Source organism: Drosophila montana, unplaced genomic scaffold (assembly GCF_035044405.1).
Source record: "Drosophila montana isolate Dmon_TW-CO22-7 unplaced genomic scaffold, ASM3504440v1 contig_2626_1, whole genome shotgun sequence".
NCBI lineage: Eukaryota > Metazoa > Arthropoda > Insecta > Diptera > Drosophilidae > Drosophila > Drosophila montana.
The window spans coordinates 279,654-293,536 of record NW_026997490.1 but is presented as its reverse complement, the minus strand read 5'-3'; positions in this window follow the sequence as shown (position 1 = coordinate 293,536).

The window sequence follows — 13,883 nt, the reverse complement described above, 5'->3', positions numbered from 1 at the left end:
ATATATATAGTGTATATATATATTTGACAATCAGGCCGCAAGCATATGTTACCCGATAATTTGCCGAAAGTTTTAATGAAAGACATGGGACTCATTTCTCTGGCTGTCTCCACTGCGGCCATTGCTCCATCTCTCTCTCACTCTCTCACTCTCACGCTATGTGTGTGTGTGTGTGTCTCAGCTTTTGTCGCCATTTTGTGTGTGTGTGTGTCTGTGTGCGGCGTGTTGAAGCAAATTTTGATGAGCTTCAGCAAAAGTTACGGCTGCTGTCTGTGTGCGCTTGTGTGTGTGTGTGTGTGAAGGGTTGCCTTTATATAATTTTCATTTTTCATTTTATAAATGACAATTGCCAGCCCTGCTGCTGTATGTGTGTGTGTGAGTGTGTGTGTGCTGCAGGCAACTGTAATCACACCATATCTGTTGAAAGTTTATTATAATGTCCTTGCCAACGTTGAAATTCGCATGCCATATTCTATATAAACGCAAAAAGGGGCTTACAGTCATATGATGCCACATTCTGGGTGCTTGGCCAAGATGTGTTGATGCCAAATTTTATGGCTATTTAGGAGCTAAGCTCCGCAAGTACCGCAAGTTACAGGGGTTTTCTTCACTATAGACCAGCTAAAACTGAACCGATTTTAATTCCTTTGATTAATTCTGCATATTAAATGTATTCCTTGTATTCCATCTTGAAAACTTAACCTTTGTAACGAAACTTTCTGAACTATAATTTCTTAAAAACATATATTTGCATGGTTTCAGATAGTATAGATAGAATATAGTATATATTTATATAGAAAGGTATCTGAAAATAAATATCGATAAATATCGATTTGAAATATATGCCTGCAGCATAGGTGGCCCAAAAGTTACGAATAAGCGGACTTAGATATCGCTATATATCGATACTTGGTTTATCGATTCAATCTTCATCGATTATCGATAATTTAAAATTTGGATCTGGTTTTGGTCAAAAATCAAGTCAATAATAACATTTTTACTTTTAAAGTTTCCTTAAACGATTCTTCTCAAACTTCCAACTTCCAACTTTCTTAACTCAGCTTAAACTCAATTTTTATAGGCATCCTCCAGAGCTACTTGGCTTCTTAATCATGTGAACCTTCTACACTTGCTTGCCAAGATATCAATTACTTATTTTTATATACTATACAAATTCTTTATATTTAGTTTCATGATAAAAATATATGTGTATTCTGTTGCGATTGCATTTCAGCTAGCTAAGTTTCCGAAATATCTCAACTGTCGCATCCATAAATAATAAGGCATTCCAAAATACTTTCAACATTTTCAATGCATATCAAATGGAAAGCCCGAAAATAAAAAGAAAATGCTTACCAATGACAACTGGCAGTCAGATGCGCTATGAAAAATCTGCGCAGTTGGCAGACAACTTAAAAAAAAAAAGTAGGAAATGAAAGCGGAAAACAACTGTAGAGAAACAAGTGGCCTCTAGAGAACAAAGCTCGACTTAGAGATATCCTGTAAACAGCTCAAAAGCTGCGTTAACCTCAAGGTTATAAATAAACCTACTTTAAGATGATTTAACAGTCAACTATGGCGAGCTAGGGGGTTAGGTATCCAAATATAAACCAAATTTAGTATTAATCTTCGAGCTATGCTCTTAAAACGAAAACTGAAAATCGATACTTATCGATTGTGAGGACAAAGGATATAGAAGGACCTAAGTGCCAAATTTCAAGACTATAGAGGGAGATATCCAAATATACAGGAACATACGCATCAAGTTTTGGTGCTTCAAGCTGCGAATATACTCAAAAACATAAACTGTAATCGATATTTATCGATAGCAAGAAAACCCTACGACTTAAGGGCCATATTTAAAGTCTTAACGGGTATCTATCCAAATATACACATACATACACATCCAATTTAGGTGATTTAAGCTCCAATATTTATTTGAAAAACTTAAATAGTGAATCGATACTTATCGATTGCGAGCAAACAACGCAAGAGCAGGCCTAAGTGCCGAATTAAAAGTCTCTAGCGGTGGATTAACAAATATGCAGGAATATACAATATACAGAAAAATGTATACAAAATTTTGGTTTCACAAAATGCGATATACGGATAAAACGGAACATCGATACTTATCGATTTCGTGGAAACACTGCAATTGTGGGAACTACGTTTCAAATTGAAATCGACTTGGCAGTCAGACAGAATAATATGAATAGATCGACTCGGCATATATTCTGCCTGTTACGTACAAGTGCACCAAGCCAATATGCCTACTCTGACACATTTGCAATTGGTGTAGGGTATAACAAGTACGCGAAGTGCACAAAGCGCCAACGCGTCCCGCTGGGCACACGGGCACAGACGACAACTGTCCATGTTCGGGAGATGATGGCTGGAGGGGGAGGGGAGGGGGGGGCTGAGTCCAGCGCCGGACACCCTGTCATGCAAATACAAATATGTACAAGCGTAGTTTCCAATTTTTTTTACTACCTTTTTTTTTTTGTTATTTTTTATGCTGTTTGGGTAATAAGCGCAAAACTTTGACAGTTTGTTATCCGCATTTGTTAGACATTTGTTTGGTTTCTGTTTTCAGCTTTTTTCCCCCGTCTGTCTGTCTGTCTGTCTGTTGGTTTGTTGTTTTTCGCGCCTCCCTCAGCGCACACCTGTTCGGGTTGAAGAGTGACAGATCCGCAACGCTTTTGCTCCCAAAATGGCAGCCAGAGAAGGGGATGGGGGGGGGGGGGAACCCTGCAGGCAAAATGATAAGTGGAGACATCTGAAATGGCCGCACACGTTGCTCTGGTCAGCCGGAATTAGAACGGAAAACCTTCCTTCCTTTGTTTTTTTATTTTAATTTTTTTAAGCGTTCTTTAAACATGTGCATGTAATTTGCGGTTTGTTGTGCCGGGCCACACTTTTTTTTTAGTTCCGTTTTTTTTTTTTGTGTAATACTTTTCTCACCTCTTGTAACAGACTGCGGCTCTTCAGTTGCAGTTGTTCTTTTGCGGGGCGTTTACTGTACCCGAATGTTTAATTTTTTTTTTTGGTAGTTCAACTGCAATTAAAGTTTTTAAGCATTCACTGAAGGATATTCATTTAGGATGCGAGTGCAGGATATATTGCATGCCTGCGGTTTCCATGCGGCCGGCAATTGCGTGAAAATTATTCGGGGAAAAAAATTAAATATTGGGCGTTGCGGCCACAATTAGTGGCATTTATATAAAGGCAGGGAAGCGGGAGGAGGAACGACGGGCTGGCGGAGGAGGATGGAAAATATCGATGGATCGATGGAAAATACATATATTAATTTTTATAAATATTTTAATAACAATGTTAAGATCATAAACGAAGAGCCATTGAAGTTGAATTCTAAACAAGCTTTTGTTTATTTTATTAGTAGTTAGACCAAAGACAATATAAACACTTTTATACTCTGTAAACATCAAATGCTTAAGCGGGAATATCGAACAGAAGTTGACATTTGTGTGCTTATAAAGTAAAGTAGTCGCTGGGAATTTGGAGATTTCAGAAATTACAATTGTCTACAAGTTGCAATCGGCGCTTTTTTTTTGCTTAAGAAGACTCGAAAATGAAGAATGACATTTATTTTGAATTTCTTTTTTTAAAAAAATTTTATGTTTTTAGATTGAATTTAAACTCTTTAATTTTAAACTATCTTATGAGCACATTTTTGACACTCTTGATTTAAGAATTTTCGACAATTCTTCAAAAATTGTTTTTGACTTCTCAGAAATTCAAATATTACGCAAATGAGGATAAATTCTGAACGAGATGCTTCCTATCCCTTGTCCGCCTGGCTGTCTTTCTTTTCCGATAAGAAAATGTTGTTAAATACCTATCGAATTATAAATAGATATATCGATAGCCCAAAAGCACAAGTATCGATACTATGTGAAGGATCTTTGGAGCTAAGGGTGTCCGGTATTTAAGCACTTTCCAGCTATCAAGTCGACAGTCCCAAGTTTTATGGAACGAAATGTTGTTGAAAAACTATCTAACAATATATAGATATATCGATAGTCCAAAAGCATAAGCGGCCATACTATGTAAATACATAGCTCTCGATTTATCGAAAGCCGAAAAGCACAAGAATCGATACTGCGTCAAGGCACTTCAGAGCCGAGTAGAGGGCATCTCTTATGCAAGCAAGACTCAAACTCGAGACATGTTTAAATTTTAATACTTGATATCCCGCTTGGCGACAAACAATGCCGCTGCAAAATCGTAAAATCTAATCAATGCATTTATAATAACTGCCATAAAAGCGCCAAGTGTGGAAAACATTAAGAGCGCTCCGAAAATCGAAAAAAACAGTTGAGAAATCATAAAAATATCATGCAGCAATTTGCTTGGCACACAACAAATTTGTTTAAATAAATAAAAGATAAGAGAAAAAATGTGCGCCTCGCTGATCGAAAGATACTTAAAACAGTTGGCGTTCAGCCGAGCATAAAACTAAGAAATTTGTTTAATAAACTGAATCGAGGCGAGGGCCCGATTAGAGCCGGAAAATGTGTGAAATAAAGTATCAAATAACTCAAATACTTCAAGTATCGAACGTTAAACTCCGACCATAAACTGAGCCACAATTTCGTTATTTCCATGTTGTGCAGTTTATGAGTTGATTTTCTTCTCTCTTCACATATTTTTTAAGTGGCATTCTTTGTATGACCGGCTGGCCACACAAATGAGCTGTTAAAATAAAAAAGTCGGCATGTGTCCTTAGGCAGCACGTAATTAAAACGGCATTGTTGTGGCGCCCCCCTCCCCCCTCTCTCTCTCTCTCTCTCTGCAAGAATTTCGGCTTGGACGCGCGCCCACATCCAAGTCAAGAGTTGGCAACACCCGCTGCGCGAACGAAGCGCCGCCAAACTACAGGATATGTTCGAGTATGGCAATCTGTGAGCACCGCACAGCAACATTCCAAAAGCCAGAGCATAAGGCTGACTGTGTGCAACGAATATGAAATACCCTTGCTGGAATGAATAATTATATTGCTGCGACTTGACTAAAAAATCCTTTATAGTGCTTACAAGATAGCTATAAATTATTATAATCCAATAAAAATCAACATTTCAACGAATATTGAATACCCTTGCGGGAATATTTGATGATAGTACTGTCGCTTGGCTCTTAAAATAAACTATTATAATGCTTGAATGCTTTAAATTCATTTTTATGAAAATTATATCAAAAGGAAAGCCTCATTTATGTTGGTTTGGGCAGCACATAAAATCTTCTTTAGAATATCTGAATATCTAACTAAGGTACTGTCGCTTGGCTCTAAAAAACTTACTTAAATTATAATTAAATATTACTATGATTATGATTATATATTATTATGATCATATTATACAGATATATACATACATAGAACCAATCATTATCACTTATGCTGGTTCCGTCAGCACATAAAGGGTTCTTTAGAATTTTACCAGGTTTTCTCAACATAATTCCACATTTCAGAAACTTAAAATTGACTAGATCCAATTACTACATCATATAGCTTATTAAACTCTTAAAATGCTAAGCAGTTTTGTAAGCAAACTGATTCATTTGCACTGGTTCCGAGTTCTTTGGAATTGGTTCCAAGAGGAACTATACCAATACTCACAATATAAGCTCAAAGCTAGACAACTACTTTGGATTAAAGTAAAGCTAATTCACTAATTCATACTTTCACCAATTGCCTCACAAAAACATAATACCCTAACCGCTGTAAGTGCATCAGAAATAATAATTATTGTTCAATGCGCGCCTCATTAGCATTTATGGGCGCCGAAATATTTATGATTTTGTGCGCTGTCCAAAAAATGTCTTCAATTTAATTCGAAATGCGGAACCGCCAGAGGAGACTCTCAACTGCCAAGCTCCAACTCCAGCTGCAGCTCCAGCTTGTCTGGCCAATTAGCTAGAGCATAGCATATGCGTCATGTGCTCCAACTGCAATTGCTGCCCCCCTGCTGTCCCCCTCCAGCCCCTCTCCCAACTCCTACACAGTTACAAGAGAGATGCCAGGTAATTTTACGCTAATTGCCGGCTCAGGGCTTGGCTGGGGAGGGGGTTGGTGGCGCTTCTGCCGAGTTTTGGGGCCGCTTTTGAATGATGGTCGCTACGTGTCGTGGCTGATCAATATGCGTAATCGGTGTAATCAGCCATGCCCTGATTAAATGTGGGCTGAAGCGCGTGTGCACAGGTATTCGGTATAAGGCAGGGGCAAGAGGGGTTGCTTGCCTCTGTTTATAACGGTGTTATGTCGTTAATGTGCAATTGGCATGTTGGCAACACGACGCCATTATAAACACACACACACACTCACACACACACACAGAAGCAGCTGCCTCAAATGGAGTCTGTTAAATTGTTAATGAGGCAATTTCTTAAACCAATCGCCAAGAATTGTAAGCAGCTTAAGACAGACAGCAAGAAGTTGTTTAGCTTGTAAGTTAGTCAAAAATATATATAATTGAAAACCGGAATAAATTCTAATTGGCTGATAAGATCTAACCTCAAAGCTGTTTGCGTCACTGAATGTCGAAATGAAACATTCTAACATTCTTCCAAATGCCTGAAAAGTTCATGGAAGAGACATGCATACATACATACATACATACATACATACATACATACATACATACATACTTCTTCATTCATACTTACATACTTACAGAGCTACATACACACATACATAGCTGCATACATACACACATACATTCTTACATGCGTACGCGCCTACAACAACAAAAAGATTGCCAACACAAATTTTTGATATAACACTCATAATTAACTCATGAAAACTAGCAAGGCTTACTTGAATTCATGAGAATCGCAGAGGAGGGCCTTTTAATATTTACATTAAACAGGTTATTTTTAATTTGCGTCGCAGCTCAACTTTGGTTTCATACTTAAATACATACATAAGGTTGTAAAGAGATTCTAAGAGAATATAAATCAGGAGAAGAGAACTAATTTTTAAACTCAAAAACTGAATATTATTTGTACGTGTACTTCACCTGTTTCTTCCTAGATAAACGCAGAGTTTTCCCATGAATTGTGACAATATTCGTAAATGAAGAACCTGCCAGAGAAGCACAACCCCAACAGATCTAGAAAATATTCCCACCCACACTCTGTAGACAATAACGCAATTGATATCTCGTTGGATATATCAATTTACCACACTTACACACACGACATTAATTTTATGTGATTAATACCCGTATATGTACGCATCCAACCCCCGAATGCAACCCCCTTAATGTGCCACACTCCACGTATGTGCCCTATGTCCTGGTCCCAGCGGAACCAGACGACAAATTTCAATGATTGCCGTAACAAGTGCCAATTTTATGGCCACAATATCATCGAAAGCTAATCAACCGCAAGAAGCCAACCCCTCGACTTGATTTCTTTATTTGTTTTTCACTTTACTTATTTTTGCCCTCATATTTTCTCATCGTTATGGGAAAAAGGTTCACACACAACAAAAAAAAAAAAAGAGAAACTTTTGCCAAATTTTCAGAAAACAAATTAATTCGCACTCAAGTTCAGAACGAAAGCCCAAGCCAACCCCATCCAGTCCCCGAACCAATCCCGAAAACCGAAAAGTTGAAAAACTTCAACCCTGTAGCTCATCAATTAAAATGTACACGGGCTGAAAGTTGTTTTTTTTTTCCTACCCTGGTCTTGTCAGAAAATTAAGCATAATTACATTTTAATCATCTTTATTGCTCTTTCACAAGTTTACTGTTATGTACAAGTCGGTTTTGCATTATATACTGGCCACAACAATTAGGGGTTGGCCATGCGGTTGGGCTTTTTATGGAGGAGGGAACAACAACAACAACCGAAGCAACAACAGGAACAACATTCCGCAGACATATTTGGACAAAACGGTAGCAACCACAAAATTTCATAAAGTTTTTTTTGGGTTTTTTCCCCTGCCCCCAATGCGGTTCATCAATTGCTAATGAGTGGAGCGTTTTGAGGTTCGAGTCTGGGTCTAAAGAGGCTAAAAAGAGACTGAAACCAGCTGTTGTCATTTACTTACTTCAACTGGGGGACTACTCGATTGTCTGTTGAACTCCGTTGAACTGTTTGCCACTTGAATTACATTTTATTTCATTTGTATTTGATATCAATTTTCAAAGCTGAAATGTGTTACAAACGAGCAAGTTAATAATTGAATTGGGTTTAATAAATTAATTAACTTAAACACGTTGTGAGATTGGACGTTTGCAGAGATTTTGAGTTTTCTTTTGACTGGGTTTTCACAGTAGATTGAGCTCAGCTTTGATTTTCGATTGTACCAGTTTTCGAGCTTAAAAAACTGACTGAACGACAATGAGAGTCAAATTAGTTCGTTCCGTAGTGAACTACTAGCTGATATTCGTATTAATTCCTATTGGATTTGCGTGTTCCAATAAGATTCCGATTCTCGGGTGCTCACGGCCTCCTTCTTTTCGATTATTGCTTATCGATTAATATCAGAAAACAGAGCGATCGCAGGGAGACTCAATGTGCCTCTGAACTTAACTGTCTAATATGCAGTTTTATACCCTGTATTCTGTCGTAGCTGTGGGATTGTAGATGAGACTATTCTACTGTTTTGGATAAAAGAATCCATTTCTTGGGAACTTGTTCTTTAAAGAATTACTGAGAATTATACCAGCTGCGGGGGATCTAGCACTTTTGTTGAATCCATGGGTTGCTTTCAGAGATATTTTGCCTCTTCCCCTGCTTCCATCTGAAACATCAGGCAGCTTAATAGTTTTCCTGCTAAACCCGACCTTCGAATCTTGCATCCTACATAACCTAACCTAACCTCACCTAACTTAACCTAACCAAACTTAACCTAACATGACCTAACCTTACTTTTCCCCAATAATATCGATAAATCGATCATAAATCGATCATAAGCCTGCGTTCAAGTCTTACAAAGGCCTAACTATTTACGTATATTTAGTAAAAATCCATTTATATTATTTATATTTTTAGTATATATGTATTTAAAATTTTTCATCAATCGTAAGCTCGACTATATTTGACAACTGCAACTAGGTTTTTTTATGCTAGTTGTTCTTATGCTAAACTAAAAATCTGCATGCGCCATAAAATAAAACGATAGATCGTAAATTGTTGGGCAAAGGCAAATCGAATAGAACAAATTCGAGAGAAGCTCGTCTTGCCACAACTACTCATCCTTATCTGTGGGTGTAGGAGGAGGAGGGGGGGGGGGGGGGGGGTTACTCAATGTAATTGCAAAAATTGAAATCAATTAAAATGACAACAAAAGTGGCCATAAATACCGTTGGGCAGTGCCGCTGCTTTTTATGGCCATGCAGCAGCCTTTTGGGTCACTCTGGCAAATCTAATGAAGATTTACTTTAGGCCATAACACATGCCCAGTGTCGGCGTCGGCGGCGGCGTCGGCGTCGGTAGCTCTTGGCCATTTATTTGGAATTTTACATTTTACAATCGGCCAGTGAGGGGGCGGGGCTGATGGGCTGCTGCATGGAGATGCGTGCACAACAACAGGGCAATTATAACCGTTGTACACAGCGTCAAGCAGCATCATGCCACGCCCCCCACCCGCCACATACACACACACACACAGAAATAGGGACAACTTCGCCCGCACCCGTCGTCAGCCATTTCTAACGGTGGCAATAGCTTTGGCGACAGTGCCTGCGCTGGTGGGTAGGGGGCGTGGCAGCATATGGCAGCCATTGGCATTGCAACACATAAAGTTCGATTTGTTATTGTTGCTGTTGTTGCTGCTGCTGCGACTGGATTTATGTGCGCTATATGCGGTTATAAATTCCGAATACATGAATGGCTTGCCCAGATCTATGCGCCAAATTGCAGCAGCATCAGCAGCAGCGGCAAAGTTTTCCTTTTCGGTTTCGGTCGCATTGGCATTTTCCTCGTTTGCTCTTCTAATATTTTTCAATTAGTACAATAACAACAACAAGAACTGCGACTGGGAACGCATGTGAATGTGATTCTTCTAAATTGCTTCACTGCGCAATTATTTCAATTTCGGATGAGCAGGAACTATCGTTATATTCCCATCCGCAAAGCCCACAGACCCCCAACCACTTGGCTCGTATTTGCCGTTATTTGAGTTTCTTGGCTCATAAATCAGTTTGTTGCCTTTTTAATCCGTTTTAATTGCTGTTCGTTGGTCAGACTATGAATGTCGCAGTCGCAAGGACTAACGTAAGGACCCCCCCCCCACAAGCCCCCCGTACTCACAGATCATGGCTAGTGGCCCTTGTTGCCGTTACTGTTGTTACAGTTACAGCTGTGTATTCTTGTTGTTGTCGAAGCGATTAAGAGCGAGGCGTCCATTATACGCATTCAACGTACACACATATCGTAGCTGGCAGTGCCGTCCGTAAGCCTTAACGGCCATTATAAACGTTGTATGCAGTCTGAAATCGAAATAAATGTTTGCTTGCTGCATAAAAATCTTTCGAGTTCAAGGCTCCTTGCAAAACCAAACTGTGGCTTTGAAATGCATAAAACACTGTTTTATTTATGTATATTCAAATGTTTTTACAATTAATCGCATTTCAATTAATATATATCGCATTTCATGTTCAGCTCTAGCTGTGTTGACAAGCTAGCAACTTATCGATAATCATCGATAGTTCAGTGGCTAATTGGACGTTCGACGGGTCGCCGGCCTAATAAGTGCTTGTGTTTGTGTTTATTTTCTCTCTTTTTTTTGTATGTTATTAAAAGTGCGTTTACTCAGCTGCGCTGAGTTGCAAAGTGAAGTTTAGTGTTTATATAATAAAGTGCATTAGTTATTGCAGCGGTGCAATATGTTAATATAAGTGAAAATTAAGTGTAAACTTAAGTGGCCGGCGCATGTGTTTCGTTCAGTTTTTGGCGGCCTTGTGTGCTAGAGCGAGATAGGATGCTGCCGCGGGCGCCATGCGTAGGCGTAAATATGCCATTAAATATTGAAAAATAAGTGAATACAAATAAGTAAATAATAATCTTACTTTAATTCAATTTGTTTGTGCAGAAACAGTTATGCTGCAAAGTGAAATGAAAATAATTCTACATTATCTGTGCTCCATCTCTCACGCGCATACACGCACGCGCTCTCTGGTCACCCACACTCACACACTGGCAGATGATCTGCTTTTGGAGTCAGCTGTTGTTGTTGGTATGTCACACAAAATTTTTAATCCGTTTTTTACATTACCTCTGCTTCTGTTTGTACTCGCACGCGAAGTTGCCATATGTTTTTGCGCAAGTGTAAGAAATTTGGTACTTTTATTAGCTAAATGGTACATTGCCTATATTTGCTACAAGTGCATAAAATTAATGGTTATTGTTTTATTTTATTAAAAATTACATATGATCACAAAAATTAGGAGTTGCTATGCATAAAAACTTTACGCTGATTGCTTTTTAACATTTTAATGGTACTCTAAAACTTTTGCAAAATTCATTTTTTTTCCAAGTGGCAACTCACACACGCACTCGCTCTCGCGCTCCCATTTTTATGCGCCGTTTACTTGCTGTTGTTTTTTTTTTGTTGTTTTTCTCTCCTCTTCTTTGTTAGAGGCCGAGCGACGACATGTTGAAATTCGCGCGCCAATTTAACACTTGTCATTTGGTTCCCGTTTTGTGCGTTTGCTTTTGCATTTTGTTTTGTTGTTTTTTTTTTTTTTGAGTGGAGACGACGTCGACGCTCAGACATATCATTTTCATTATAAATATAGCCACAGATCCCCCCGAGGCTCTTGCGCTGGGCATAAGCCACGAATTTATGACATTTTGATTTGCGTGAAATTTGCTTTTGGCACGCATGCGTCGCCTCTCCGTGCAGCTCTTGCTGGGCATTGCCCATTGTGTCACGTGCTGCTGCTCCGACTGCTGCCCCGGCGCTGCCCCGGCTGCTGCCGCTGCTGCTGCTGCTGCTGCTGTTGTCGTCGTTATCCTTTTCGTTCTGTGTCACATTAAATGCGCTTAAAGCGCTAAACAAACGCGTCCAAGACAGACTCTGGCTAAGCCAACTGGGCGCGGTGTGGTTGCGGTGCTATGTGTGTGTGTGTGTGTGTGTACAGTGAAAATTCGACTCGTGGACAGCAGCTAATATGCACAGCCAATATTTTGAGTGCTTATCTTTTTAGGTAGCGTGGTGGGCTAAACGTTAAGCACGAATGTGAGGGATCTAGTTCCCGTACAGACAGCATTTTTGTGTTTGTTTTTTACTGATTAGAACAAAGCGGTAAAGCATAAATATAAGAGATTGAACTCCCGTGAATACATGTTTATGTTTGTTTGTTATTATTTCACACAAAGCTTTTTATTATTAGTTAGCAGAGATTTTTATACCCCGAACCCATTAAAAATGGGTAAACTAAGTATAATGTATTTGTGCAAATGTATGTATGTAACAGAACCCATAAAGTTAGATATATTCTTAATCAAATTTGACATGTAGCTTCTTGAATAGTATATACAGATAAAATATCTTTCGTTTTATAGCTATAGCATATGGTGTTGGTAGAAAAGGGTTCAGGGTATCCCCTGGTCTTGCTTTCCAGTGCTATTCTCAGCAGAACAAATAAGCTGGATATCATAGGTGACCACTTAAGTGAGCTTTCACTGTACCTGACAGACCACTGCAACTGGCACTTGGAGGCCCACCTATGCGTGTGCTATGCACATTTAGCGTCATCGTTGGCGGTGCCCCGGTGGTGCTTGGTGCTTGGTGGTGCCGCTGCCTGGTGCTGTTGGTGGCTGCGTTTGCCAATTAATGCGAAATATGCGCGCATGCGCTCAACAGCCCAACTCCAAGCTGTGGTAGTCCATGTCCAGGACCCAGGGCAGACAAAGCGTCGCACACACACACACACACACACACACACACACACAATCGCCAGCATTTGGACTGAGGTGCAACACAATTTTTGACATTTTTATGAGCATGCAGCGCATATATCAAGTTGGGCGACGGCAACTTGAGTTTTCTGTTTTCTGCTTCATTTTTTTGTTAATTTTTTTTTATATATGTATTTATTTTTGAAATGGAATTCCGCACATAAAGTGCGACGGCGCCCACGTAGGCCAAACCCGTTGATGCCCGGAGGCGCCTGTTTCGCGCCTGCGCATCGCATTCGCAATGGCAAAAGGCAAAAGGCAATGGCGATGGCGTCGTCTGCCTGCCAAGGGGACATATATCGTGCGAATATTATTTATACACGTTCCATAAGCGCAGCACATATGAAACGCAAATATTTATCACGCGCTTTTTTTTGATACCCTGCGCGGCGCAGTAGGTTTGTGGGAAGGGTATGTGGGGGAAATTCTGATAGGAATAAGTATTTGCAGTGGAATGAGGTTGTAACTGGGATTGTTCTATGAAAATCGATTTTCGATAAATTATCGCTCTCCATATATCGATATCATATCGATTAGCGATGAAGCGAATATGCATTTGCATTGAATTGTTATTCTATCTAGAATTGCTCGATATATATCGATAAATAATCATTTATCGTGCGTCATCTGTATATTTATTTGTTATCGATTTGTCGTTGAGTTACCTCATTATTCTATCAAGAATAGCTCGATATATATCGATGAATAATCATCTATCGTGTGCAGTCTATATATCGATATGTTATTGATTTGTTGATGCGTTATATCGATATATATCGACGAATAATAATTTACAGTGCGCAGTCTAATATCGATATGTTATCGATTTTTCGTTGAATTACCTGCTTGATGGCACTTTAAGAAATTTGAATAATCTCTCGTTACGTTCTGCGAATGTTTACTGTATGTACTATATTAATGAAATATATGCGTGGTATTCTCTAGTCGTGTAT